The following is a 15,000-nucleotide window of genomic DNA, read 5'->3' as shown; positions in this document are numbered from 1 at the left end:
GGGTGGAGTCCAGTGTTTGAAGGTTGCCAATGTCGTTGTTTTTAAGTTCCATGATAATACGCCATGGCCTTGCAGATAAGGCTCATCAGACTGATGGGACAGTAGTTCCCAGGATCCAAGGTGTGTGTGTCTAATGATAACAGAAATGTGGACTCAGAGTTTTCTATCATAAAAAATGTTCATGGTGATTTTATTGTATAAAATTATTCTGATATGAACATCAATTCATGTACAGCCAATTTGCTTGCAAAAGGAATGGCGTTTGTACCAACAAAATACTTTAATTATACTAACACTATGATTGATTTGAAGCTATATCTAAGAAAGCTTACTTTTTCATTGTTGCATCAAAGAGAAGTGTTAAACAACTATCAAAGTAATATATATAACATTAGCTCTTTATTCAACCTCCCTCCACCCCAAACTTCACATGTATGAAAAAATGCATGAACTTGACTTAAAATCTTTACACACACAGAGAGAGTTGGATTAAATTTAAATTTAAATTATCAGGAAGCATATCTTTTGAAAGAGTTGTGAAATGCCAGCGTAAGAGTTATGAAACCTGATAAGGGAGGGGGACCTGTAATAATGAGCATAGATAAATGCACAGAAAAAATGGTGACTTTATTGTATACAGATTTGTATGAAGAAGTGTCCTTGAATCAATTAAGTGTGGCATATAAAAACATACAATCCCAATTGAGTAACATTTTTTTTTAGAACAAAGAATAGACATTTCATTGTATAATTATTTAAATGTGACATCTCCCAGGGTACCAGTTTTCTTTGGTAACCCAAAAATTCATAAAATATTAACAACCCTCCAATTAGACCACTAGTAGATGGGAGAGGGTCCATAACATCAGCCTGTGCCCAATATGTAGATCATGAGCTGAAAAAAGTGTTACAGAAAGAAATTCAAATCTGTAAAGATTCATGGACTTTCTTAGCCAATATAAATGAAGTTCAGTTAGATCCAGATGACAACTTAGTGACTGTAGATGTCAATGACTTATATACAGTAATACAGTAATACCTAAGGAAGAAGGTCTAGAATGGACTAATGAAATACTGTTACAGCATAAAGTACCACATGTAAAAACAATACTTATTTTAGAACTTCTTGAATTGGTACTTAACAATAATTTCATTAGTTTTGACCATAAATATTTCTTGCAAAAGAGAAGTATAGCTATGGGCTCACCTTGTAGAGGAGCCTATGCTAATACTGTAATGGCTTACTGGGAGAAGAATTTTGTATTTAATACTGAGTACAGGACCCACATTAAAACCTATCATAGGTTTAAGATGACATAAGCATAACATGGAATGGACCTATGAGTCTACTGGAAGAATGCCTATCATATATTAATACTACAACTACATTTTTAAAATTCACATGGGAAATTGATACTGAACATATGGATTATTTGGATGTACAATTATTTAAAGATTATACATGTAATAAGTATGCTACTAATATATACAGGAAGCAAACATATTCCAACTTGTTCCTGCATTTTAGCAGCTCCCACCCGTATCATCAGAAAAAATCTGTGGTTAAAGCTCAGTTAGTTAGGGCAGCTCGAGTGGTTTCTAAAATGGAAGACTTCATTCATGAATGCAATACATTACAACTTATGTTCATTCAACAAGCCTAACCAGTAGACCTACTAGATGATTTAGTTCAAGAGGTACAAATTAAAAGAATGAGAGTTTTTTTAAACCCATTTTAAGTAGTAATGATCAATTTATTAGTTTAGCAACAGAGGAAGAACTTTCCCTTTCTCCTATGCAAGATAAAAATGAGAGTAATGTGACACATGATACTGTCAAAAAACAGTCAGACTACACAAACGCTTTAGTCATTACTTTTAGTGTGGATCATAAGTTCTTAATTTCCATATTCCAGAAAAACTGGACCATCTTGTTTGATAACCCTTATGTTAGACAACATGTAGGTGACAAGCCTCTCGTATATAAAAAAAGGCTTGCACTTCAAAGATTTGTTAAAGGAAGGAAAAGCTATTGCCTATAATAATAAATGTGGAATATTTAAATGTGGTGCATGTACATGGTGTAACAAAATAAGAGAAACAGATAATTTCACTATAAGAAATTATAAGTATGAGTTAAAAGGAAAATACAATTGTAACTCTAAAGCAGTGGTCTACCTGGCACACTGCAGTTCATGCGCCACATTTTATATAGGAAAAACAGAGAGAAAGATTAGCCAAATAATTTATGAGCATGAATATGCCATAAGAAAATTCAACATAAATAATGCCTTATCTAAACATATTATGGAATTTCCAAGCCATACATTTTACTTTATTATCATTGACCATGTACCTATAAATGACAAACAACCATGGGGAATGCAATTAGAATTAAATGAGTTAAATGGCAGCTTCAGCTGATAGCAGACTCATGACCAGGTATAAATGAACATACCTCAATTTCTGCAGTGTTAAAATTAAAGGCTTTAGAATGAAAGAATTTATAAAGATCGAATAGCAAAGTTTTTTTAGTATAACTATATGAATAAATATTTAGTAGATTTTAAACTATAAGGAATTTTAAGAAATATGTACTTATGTGTTGTATATGTATTTATAATTCAACTTTATTATGGTAGAGATGGTGTCTTATGTTCTTATAAATAGTGACAAATTTTCCATTGAAAATGTTTTTAAGGAAGTATCACTTTAAATAATTGCCTTAACCACTTTAAATAATTGTCTTAGTCAATGAATTATTTTTGGTCTTATCTAAAGGAAGTGATGAACTGTATATGATGTTTGAAGAAGCTTAATATTGGATTAAACAAAAGCGCTAACCATTTTTGGCTCACATGAGTTTTTTTTACAGTTTGGTGCATTGATTTGTATACATTTATTTAACTGCTGGCAGTCCGGTCTACAGTCTTTGTCATTTTCATCAGTTTTTTGTTGGCGTTATAGCTTTCAACAAATAATATTTATGTAGAAAAATCTGTATATAATCTATACATGCAACATGCATATAAGCAACAGATATTTCTGCCTAGGAAGTATCTTGTACAACTACCAATGACATTTCTAGTTTTGCTTCCAGAGTAACATTTTTGTGTCTTGCTATAGACTACTGAAGGCTGGTAAAAGGCCAATCCCCTCACAATTCAGAAATAAACAATGTTGAATGAATCATTTACTCCAATCATACTCCTTTTATGTGCTATGACCACAGACTAAAATATGTTATTTCTTGTGAGATATATATTCATGCATGCATGATAATTCTTTAAATTGGTTACTGTCTGCCTTTGAAACTGTAATATTTTGATAAGTACAATTTCACAGTTTGCTTAGCAAATGCAATAATATTTTTTGCAGATGCCTAAGAAGAACTAATCTAACATTATTTGTTTATTATCAGTGGTAAAATCATTGATTACAGCATCCTTTAGTTTAATCATTTGTGTCATTCAATATTTCATTAAGAGTAAATCTCATGAAGCTTACACCAGACAAAATACACAGGTCTTTAACCCAATAAACAAAAAACAAATTGTAGCAGCAAGCTCCACTGCACTCCCACACCTTCCTTGTACCAATGGATTTCATGGTAACACAAGCTACAATCACTGCTGTCCCACAAACATGAAGCAGACTAGCAGTAATTTTCTGTGGGGACTAATGACTGTGGAGTTCAACATCGGTCATCTGAACTCATCAAGTTGTATCTTCATTCATTTTATACTCAGTCAAGTGCATGGTAGCTGATCATTTATTGTCATCTATTCTTTAAATGTACCTTGGTTTATAGCATATTAAAATAGGTATGGATATTTAAAGATGAATATCAATGAATCAAGATTAGTTAGAACTAATCTATTTGAGTTTGCAACAGATTTTGAGGTTAGATCTCTTATGAACCATAAAAGCCATAATTGAAAACCCCTCCCACAGTCAGTGTCTCCTAATTGTTCCCTCACTATGTCATTCTCACTTTTCCACATTCCACTCCATCAGTATTTATACTTACTGTCTTAAGCCCTGTGGCAAACATATTTCTCATTTCTTGTTACTTGAGGTGGCTGTCATGCAATTAAGCTTGTCCATGTAATGGCACCACAGACTTTGGCTCACTACTACATCACATCAACACAACCAGAGCTGCAGGCATCAGTTCACTTCACAACCATTAAACTCATACTTGAAATAAATGACATTTACTTGAACAGTCCCATGTACTGCTCAATGTTTCATAGATGCTTGTTCCACTTACACAACCTATCCTCCTGTTCTGACTATGCAGACCATCACAGCCATCAAAATGTAAGTAAAAGATTTCTCATCTGGAACACATCACTCTGTTACAGATTATGCAAGTATACTCAAGGTCATCAAGAAAGTTTCCATATGTATGGTAGATGCAGTGCTGATAAATTATAATTACTGTGCATGAAAAATAAATACACAATGAAATAGAATCAATATCACCTAGAAAGATTAATACTAAAGTAACCAGAAAGTAGCATAATGCTATTGAATTAGCACTCACTCTGCCTCCCAAAAATGTTGCAACATGTTAGTCAATAAATGACAAAACAATGCAGCATTGATAATTTAAAAATTAAGTGCACAAAACACTGAACAATCATGACATCTTAAGTAGCCATCATTCGTGCTATAAACAAAAGTTTTTGATTTACTCATGCTCACTGACAAAATTTTACATAATATGTCAGCTGTAGATAAATGGCTGATTATATTAATGGTGTTGACATATCTGTCTGTGAACAGTCAAAAATTGTTTCACAGTATTGAGGTCTAAAATCATATACATAGATGGGCATTGTGTCTGTCTTTGCAATTCTCTGGGCCCATAAATAATTAATAGAGTACAAGTTCCCTAGAAAAGCAGCAGTCACAGAAAAACACAGCAGAATTAATAGAATCTCCATAACACCATAGGATTAAAGGACTCAGACCTCCCTACTTAACTAGCAGACTCAGAAATTGTATCAACATTAGCAAAGGTCAAACACCAGAAGCAGGATTTAAGGTGATGAAGGGATTTAAAATGTATAAAGAGAACTGGTTATTGAAGCAAAATTATCATAGTCTGCCATTTGTGGTACAGTCTAAAACTTAAAGTCCCAAGCAGACAAAAGTCAGATGTGAGCAGGGACTCTAACATGTTTAATTGAATAAGGAGGTCCATACAGAATTAGTATAGAGAGCAGGACAACCAATAGAATGAATGTAATTAAGTGAGCAGCAAAAACATTAAAAAAATCATTCCATCTCCAGTCATAACTCTCAAATGAAAGTATGCACTTAAGATTTAGTGGTAAGGATGTTATACTAGTAGAATTAATTTTATGTGATTGTTTGGTGTGCAGGGGATCTTGGTGAAAAGTGACACGAGAGAAAGCAGTGTTAAGCCCAGATTCTTATGAAATTATCAACACATAACATTTTAACCAATGTACTGACAATTTTTTTTAGTATATTTGGTGATATTTTGGATTGGTTTCAATAATTAGCTAAGAAAGTAAAATTTGGTAGTGCCAGGCAAGTAAAGGGAAAACTCCTTATTAACTGAAATCACACAGCCTGCTTATTGGCAGAGCAACCTACTTAATTAAGTTTTTCCCTTGTATAATAATAGTCTGAATTAATGTTGCAGTACAATTAAATGTGTGTTTGAAATTTAAAAGGACAGAAAATGTGCCAACCCTTAAGATTTTTCATTCACTAGAGTCATTCCAACTTATTTGACTTATCAGCTACAACATTACTTCAAATGCTTTTATTGCTTTTTCAAACATTTAAGAACAAGCATTGAAGCAAGATAAGTTTCTCTAGACTGGGTCCCCCCTGGTGTTTGGGGCTACTACCAGCCACAAAATTTAATACTGATTAAAGCTGGTTATGTAGCAAATTACATTATGTAATGTCTCACCTTGATTGAAATTGTTAAAGGCCATACCATGAAAAGGTGAATACATGAATATATAACAGTATCCCTTAAAAATGGCAATTGTAAAACAGAAACAAAACCATGAATAATCTCCATATTTGTGTGTGTGTGTGTGTGTGTGTGTGTGTGTGTGTGTGTGTGTGTGTGTGTGTGTGTGTGTGTGTGTGTGTGTGTGTGTGTGTGTGTGTGTATGTGTGTGAGTGTGTTTGTGTGTGTGTGCGTGTGTCTATAGTGACCAGTAGAAGGTCAGATCATTGCAGCCCACTCAGCAAATGCCCAATTATTCAACTGCCTATGCTGTAATCAGTATATTCTTTGAACCTACTGAATTACTTTTTGGGAAGTTTTGTAAACAAACTAATATGTAATTAGTGGATAGTCAAGTGATGTGACTTGCTGTTAAATTGCACTTTACTACATAAGATTTCTGAGTGTCTACATATGTACTAGCAGGATACAGAATGGATTTTTAAATGAAATCGGGAGGAGGTAGTTTAGTCCTGTTGAAAAAATGGTACATTGCATAGGTGATCTACTTTTACTTAAATGTCTAAACTCCATAATACCATAACAGTTGTACGGTATCACTATGCTACATTGTACTGTACTATTTCTCTATGAAATGGCATGGAGAAAGGTTGTACTGTAAAATGTAATATTTTGCAGGAAGTAATATTGATATATGGAATATATTCCATTAGGAATAATAAAATGGCATGCATAATAAAGCATTTTATAACAGGTTTGTCTTTGTATATTTATTAAATAGAAACTTAATAAATAAATGACTATCTTTATTTATTAATTTGCCAAGATATAGATTCCTGCAACTGAACTTGTAGGTGATATATTACTATCTAATATGATAGATAACAATGTATGTGCATTTGTTAATTAAATTTACATTTAATAAATATATGAACATTAAAGATGATACATAGTGTTTTATTATATATACTTCATACAAATCTTTAGAACTGCAACTGCAAGAAATTCTGTCACAGGAACATCAATGCATCTAACAAATATGTAGGAGATGTACCTCCAACCTAAATTCTTGTAGCTACACTTGTTTTATTGTTTTAACTTCTCCATTAAAGAACTATCATAACTAATCTGCTGGTTTATTAAATAGGACCAGACATACTGTTAAGATTTGTTTAGTTAGCACTTGTTTTCATTAATAGCTTTTTAGGAGTTAGGGCACTTTCTCTGTCACTGATCTGAAAGATTGTTAGCTAATTTTTTTACAGACATTTTGCAGCAAAAAGATGTATTTGACTAAATAGAACTTCTGAAAAATAAGCATGATGAAACGAGACATAGCTCACCAAATTCAATAGTACAGACTTCAATGTTATCCCTTTATGACCAAATCTACTTCACAAAGCGATGTTCCAAATGTTTTTTTTTCTTTTTCCTGTGTTGGAATGTTTTAACCTCTTGCACAAGTATGTATATATTTTTTTCTGTATTGGATGATCCCTATATGTGCCATTTCTTATCAATCTTCACACCACCGAGCCTGATTAAGTGGGGAAAGTTAAATTTGCTTCCTTGGAGACCTATATTAAAGCCCACCCCAAGTTACATTGAGTCAGGTTTTGCTGAATCAATGATGTAGTAAATCTTGTTAAGTGTAACTTGATTATTATTTACATATTCATATATTTACTGTGAACACACACACACACACACACACACACACACACACACACACACACACACACACACACACAGACGACTGAGGTTAAAATGGCTGGAAAATATTGATTATGATGTTTTAAATAGACTACTAATTTAAAATTTGGGATGACAGAATATTTTTAAAAAATTGTTAACCAAAAGTTTACTAGTTGTTAGCTGTTTTTAATATATTTATAGAGAAATAACATTAATTTTTATATAAATGTACTTTGTTTTGAACACGTTATTGTTAAACCTTGTGACTCACAAAGACTCTGTCTGCCCATTTCTATTGGCCAGCAGGGGTTTGGTAGTCAGTGTGGAGGAGGGAATCTATGATTTTATACATATGATAAAGCGACACAAAACAGCACCTTGTTTGTTGCTCATAACCATGTCTCTGAATGGAAAACTGCAATGTCAGACCTGACTGTGCTACTGTTTTCCCTACCTGTCTATGTATCTTGTAACACAGGGAACCTCCAGTATTCAAACTCACATGCAGGCTAGAACCCATGCAAGCATACACATATGTATCACAAACATACACAAAAAACATTCCGCCACATTTATGTCTCAGAGACATGCACACACACATCCACTTACATCAGTACAGAGACACCACCCCATAGATCTTCTATACTTCTCTGCAGTTTGACTATGCCACAACTACTTCCAGGGAAAAATTTAACTTGGCAGAGAAATTATCTGAATTGCTCTATCGAGTTAATCTGGAGCTTTTACCATTTCCATCAGAGAGCATATGGTTAATTAGTTTTATCTGCATCCCTAGAATGCTGCCTTAGCATAAAGTTTCCCTTACTTGCTGTAGACATCATCACGGGAAAACTGCAGTGGAAGAGTCATTCCTGATAGAGAAAGGCTTCTTGTTATGCAGACATAGCCGGCTTTAGGCACCAGCAAACTCTGTGGTTGCTGGGGGCCCCCTGGTCCTAGGGGTCCCCCAACCATAGCAAATTATCTTATCTTGATATTTTATAACATGTCTATTAAACCAACAAAAGCTAGTAGAGCAATGCTGTATGCTTAATAAATCAGGTCGATAATAATAATTCTTCTTATCCCATTCAAAATTCAAAGATCTTTAGTTATAAGAATGGAGTTTTGTCAAGTAACAGACATCGTAATTCCACTAAATATTTTGCCACTGACCTAATGCCCCTGGCTTAGTTAAACCCTGCTGGTAGACATCCTGCCCACGAAAACTAACAACATAGCCAGCTTTTGGCATCTGCAGTACCCATGGCTGCAGAGAGGCCCCTTAATCATCCTTGACTGTGTGGGAGTTCCACAAAAGCTGCTGTAGACTGGGGAAAACAAAGAGAAAAAATGAATTAATCTTCCATTACACCCTGTAACCTTAATAGGACTGTGATATGACCCTGTTAGGATAAAACTGATAATGAACATGAGCAAGGTAAGCACTAGAGAGTTCAATCGACAGCTCAGAGTGAGTGATGCCAATGCACACCTTGGATATTAAGAAGAGCTGATGCCTCTGAGTGTCAGGGATGGTTTCTCTCTCAGACAGTTTAATAAGTACTAGCAGAACACAGGCTACTATAACTCCCAACGTCTTTGTTGGATAATTCTGCTCAGCAGCAAAACTAATAGCAGAATAAAGGCCCAAAATGAGGGACACATTTTAAATATTTCTCTACATCACAAAAAAGGTACTAGAATAACACATTTTGTATCAACATGCATTTTTTTTTTTGGACAGCAAGAAGTATAAAACTGATGTCTGGATTTATTGACTGACTGTCATTTTGAATGATTTACCAGCAAATAAGACTTTTTTTTTTAGAAATGATGCAGCAAAATTATTTGGCAAAATCAGGGAATATTTGTGAAATCAGGGACAAAGACAGGTATCATTTACTCCTCAATGAGGTAAATAAAAGTGGCTTACCCCTGCTGTTTGATGACTGTTAAACAGCATTCACCGATCTGGTGTGGCAGTACCAGTGTTGCACAATGTGTTCCTATTTGCTGAAATAAGTACAAAACTAGCATTGCTGTCCCTTATGTGTGCGTGTGTGTGTGTGTGTGTGTGTGTGTGTGTGTGTGTGTGTGTGTGTGTGTAACAATATCACTGATTTTTATCAGTGCACACATACAATAATGTCGGGGCACACACCTTATTCTTCTTGGATATAGTAAAAAAAATGCAGCTAACAAGTAATTATATTTCAAAAGTAACATGCAGACACTTAGATCTTGTAGAAATCTGGTGGGCCTCACTTTCCAGACTATATAAATGGATACCCGGGGGCTGTCTTATTCATCCTTGACTCTGAGGTAGCCCCACAAAAGCTGTTTCTGGTTGAGGAAAAATGATGAGAAAAAATGCTTTAATGTTCTTATTACATTCTTTAACCTGAACAGGACTGTGATGTGACCCTGTTGGAATAAAATTGATAATAGCTTCTGATCTCAGTTTGCACCCATTCTAAAACCGAACCTGCTCATATGTGAATGTACAGAAAATTGCTGCAGGTTATGTGGGGTGCTGGGGAATTGTGTGGTCATTGTTTCCTTTACTTCTCATTAGACCTCAGAGGTGTACAAAGAAAGTTACTTTAGCTCCTGTAGGGGGAGTGTACTCTCTAGTAACAACAAAGTAGAACACATTACTGCAAGCATTATTGTTTTTTTTTTTTTCACTTTCCTTGCAATCACACATCAGGCATGTATACAGGTTGGTTGCTTTTGAGGGTTAGGGATGAAGAGTAAGGCATGTTATGCATATGTATTTCAGCAGTCACTTGAAATACATGACAATGACCATTTGAACCTCTGCTTTCATCCCAATCCATCAACAGATGCATTTGCAGTGAGTGTCTTTTTTGAGGAGGCAGTATTCCCAAACAAGATATGTGTATCCTCACAACAACTGGCTTGTTACTGTATTATGAGCTACTATTTTGACAGTTTAAGGCTTGAGCACAACTTATGTCTTCATTGAAATAAAAAAATAAGACTGGAATACTTCTTACTCGTGACTTTTGTTTATGCCACTGTTGGATTAAAAGGTTGGAAAATGCTCTAGAATCTATCTTAGAGCATCAATAACCCCTATAGCTTTTGGGGGCACCGGCTTAATTGAGTTATTTCTAAATGGTTATTACTGTGCTGTCTTGGCCAGGTAAGGTATGTTGAAAGGATGCAAGGAAAAATAAAGCTGAACAGCAAAACTGAATTTCTTTCCTTTGTTCAAGCCATCACTGGGTGAAAAGGCTGTGTAAAAATTAAAAAAAAAATTAGAAGCACTTCAGAGCATACATAAAGTTATAGCTTCTTAAAAAAGTTAAAGAGAATTGTAAAATTTAAGAAATGTAAGAAAAAAGTAATGTGCCTGGTGTGGGGAACCCAAAATGGGAAGAAACAAGGAGAGCACTGGAGCGTGTGTGTGTGTGTGTGTGTGTGTGTGTGTGTGTGTGTGTGTGTGTGTGTGCGTGTGTGCATGTGTGTGTGATTGTGTGTGTGTGTGTGTGTGTGTGTGTGTGTGTGTGTGTGTGTGTGTGTGTGTGTGTGTGTGTGTGTGTGTGTGTGTGTGTGTGTGTGTGTGTGTGTGTGTGTGTGTGTGTGTGTGTGTGTGTGTGTGTGCATGTGTGTGTGATTGTGTGTGTGTGTGTGTGTGTGTGTGTGTGTGTGTGTGTGTGTGTGTGTGTGTGTGTGTGTGTGTGTGCATTTTGGGGTGAGTGCTGAAACAGTAGGCAGTGCCTAGGGCTCCATTTCACCTAAGTCCAGCCCTGCACATAGAGTTGTTGTAATGTATCATTCTTATATATAAATGCCAGCAACTGTGAATGTCCCTTTGTGAAATGGGCCATTACAGTGTGGTACATAGGCTTGTTGTAAAGTAAGAGCATTGTAGCTACAGGTCAGTCTGTGTGTATAATTCCTAAAAGTTTGCAGCATGAGAAAAAAGGATGGCTAGAAGAAGTGGCAGTGATAGGGTGATACGTAGACTAGAAGTGCCAAGGGGGCCCCCAACTTGATATTCTTAATATTTTCTGGGGGCCCCCAAAAGGCTAATATTGGCCATGTATGTGGAGTCCTTCTGACTTAAGGTATCTGCAGCATGGTAAGCATTTCTGAATCTCACCCAAAGAGTGTTGTGGAGGAGAATGATGTGATGTTGTATAAGATAAGTTGTATAAGATTGAGTACAATGCACCAATTGGAATGTACCTGGTTAGACATCTCCAGCAGCTGGAGAGAGCACAGAGGTATACCTAACCAAGAGAATTACTGGCCTCAAACAGTTGCCTTATGCAGCACGATTGAAAAAGCTAAGACTGTTCTCTGTTGCATACCGCTTTCTCAGAGGCGATCTCTGTCTAACATACAGAGCCATGTCCAACCCAGAATTGCTGAACATGCTCCATCTTAGCAAAACCAAATCTACTTGAGCTACACGCTCTAGGGATATAAACCTCAACACAACAATGAATAGAACATGCTGGAGGGACAGATTCCTTTCGCAGAGACTTCCCTTACTATGGAACAGGGTCCCGATCTACATAAGACAGAGCCCCTCACTATCACTCTTCAAGAGGAACCTTGATGAGTGGATGGGTAACAGAAAGTTCACACCGGGGATCACACCAACAACACTACTAGATAGGGGCCAAGGGTACTAGCTGCTAGTACAAGGGTCTAGGGAACTGCTTAATGGGTAGTGAATACCGCATAACGTGGCTGGGCTAATATATGCCTTCAGGCAGATAGCTCAGTACCAACCTATGAACCTATGAACCTATAATGCACTGTAGGTGGCTACTGAGAAATGTGACTGCAAAGCCATTTTCTCTTTAATAAAAGACAAATTCAGTGATCTGCAGTGTGACTGGGTGATACAAATTATCTTTCACTAATAACGTAAGGCTAATCACACAGATGCAGTTGTTAGACGAAGGATGACTCACTACTAGTCCATGAAGTCTTAACCTTTACACTGTGTGTGCATGGTTGAATGGGTGAATATGTATATGGATTTGATCGAGTGGGGGTAGTCTGAGTTTAAGGTGAGTGTGTTTGTTTGGGGGGGGGTAACCATTTGTGTGCTCCAAATGCTTTAGTCTAGCTTTAGGTTTAGATGAAATCTAATCATTGGATAGGCAGAGTCTCCAGGAAGTTTTTATGAACAATGCATCGGTCTCATTTCTGTTTAGCTAGCTATTGATGGACTAATGCATCTACATTTTGTGTTTATAATTATAAAAAGCTTTTGAAAGAAAATGTTCCAATTTTAACCTTCTGTGCCCATTCACACAGCAGTGTGGCTGTCAAAGTAAATTGAACTGCAATCATTTAAACATGTCATAGGCTAAGTTTCTTATAATAGTACCCAGAAAAATACCTGAACTTTGAAGTGTTACCCCTGTATAGTTGAGTTACCATATGCTACTGATATATGTGTAATGCAATACACAGTGCATGACATATTCTCCAAAGACGTAGTCCCATGGTGCATTGCTGTAATTCTGCACTGCAGAGGAGCCAGTCCCCATTTGCTGTAAATGTTAACATAATGGAATTATGCTGTACCATCACATCAAAATTAAAACTTAAATTTGTACTGCTGAAGTTAGATCCTAGATCTCCTTTTCATCATCTTCAGGCTCCAGGAATGTTATATAACCAAATCAGTCTTTTCTCTAGAAAATGCCTCTGGCAACAATGGATAATAAACCTTTTCAAGAAATGGCACAGGAGGGAGGCACTCTGATTTCTGTTGAGAACTTAAAGTGCATAGGCACTTCAGCTAGGATTCAGAAAGAGATGCAGTCAACAATAAGCCTAAACACAGGTGGCTGCCACTAATTGTGTCCCTTTTTGAATAAGACAAGAGGCCCACCACAATCATTCTATGTTGACTGTAGGATCAGTGTGGTAGATCATGTCTATGACCATGTACATGCAACTGAGACATACTCAGAGAGCAGCCTATGCTAATCACTCATGTGACCTTCCTAGAAATACCTTTGGTAATGGATTTATACAGCAGTTAATGTCAGAGAATAGCTCAGCTGCATAAATTACCACATTCAGCTGGATTAAGTACCATGACTGAAAAGTTACATTCCCCGTTGTATTCAAATGGGGAGCCCATTTAAAAAGTAAGATCAGGTAAGTGTCTGCAGAGAGGTAATGGTGTACCTATATGACAGCATATGCATTTCTGCAGGGGTATCTGATTGGGTGAGTGTGTGTGTGTGTGTGTGTGTGTGTGTGTGTGTGTGTGTGTGTGTGGATGGGTGAGTGTGTGTGTCTGTGTAGGTGGGTGGTTATATGTCTGTGTGTGAATATCTGAATGTGTGTGTGAAGAGTGGTTGCCATACCTCTAAACTTAAACCCTAGAATAAAGAACGACACCTGTATTACTGGGGGGAGCACTAGACATCCAGGACTTGGAAAACTAATATGAGACATGTAAACATTAATAGAACAGCAGGCTTTTCAGCATGAAGCATTTTTTAACAATAGGAAGTATAGGGGTGGAGACACTAGACACCAAGGATACTCTTTAGATATTACTTTAAGACATGTAGAAAATTCATAGAACAGCATGTTTTACAGCACAGTGCATATTCTGAATATTAACAAGTATGAAACTTGAATCTGTGGCATTACAGATTTTAATGATCCATGAGAAGATGCAAGGTATGGCACATTTATAACAGTCAAAATCAGGAACGTTCTGTAAAATTAGGCACAGTTTATTTATTTATTTTATTTACCAACTATCTGGACTAATCTACTCATCTGTTTTATCTGTGAACCAGGCTGAGACAGCATGAATATACATACATGAATATACAGCAGTATACTGAATTACAGTAGTATTATAGTATAAGAATTCTAGACTGTTAATGAAAACATAGATAAAAATCACTATATTACAGTGTAATGGTACATTAGGTTATAATCACTTGTGAATTTGACAGAGCAATGTACAATATTCACACTGGGTATTGTACAGTATTTATAGTGTGAACAGGTTTAGGTTCACATAGGCTGAGTACGTATGTTATACAAAGAACACGTCAATGAGCACTTCAGTGAACTCCAGCAATTGTCTCTAAAACATTTGTGCATGGCATCACTGGTGAGATGATTTTGCAACTGTTTTTCAAAGTTGTGCAATGAAGTGAGGTTTGACATTTCTATAGGGAAATGGTTTTAGGTACCTAGGCCTATTTTTGATAGAGTTTTTTCACCTATTACAATTTTGAACACAGGGTGGATAATTGTAATGTTCTTCTCTTAAATATTCACAAATATGACAGTATGAATAGCTTTTTTGGGGAG

The sequence above is a fragment of the Protopterus annectens genome, chromosome 5.part1 (assembly GCF_019279795.1).
Source record: "Protopterus annectens isolate FY-2018-M chromosome 5.part1, PAN1.0, whole genome shotgun sequence".
In the NCBI taxonomy this organism is placed as follows: domain Eukaryota; kingdom Metazoa; phylum Chordata; order Ceratodontiformes; family Protopteridae; genus Protopterus; species Protopterus annectens.
The sequence above is the reverse complement of the archived record's forward strand: the minus strand, read 5'-3'. Positions refer to the sequence as shown.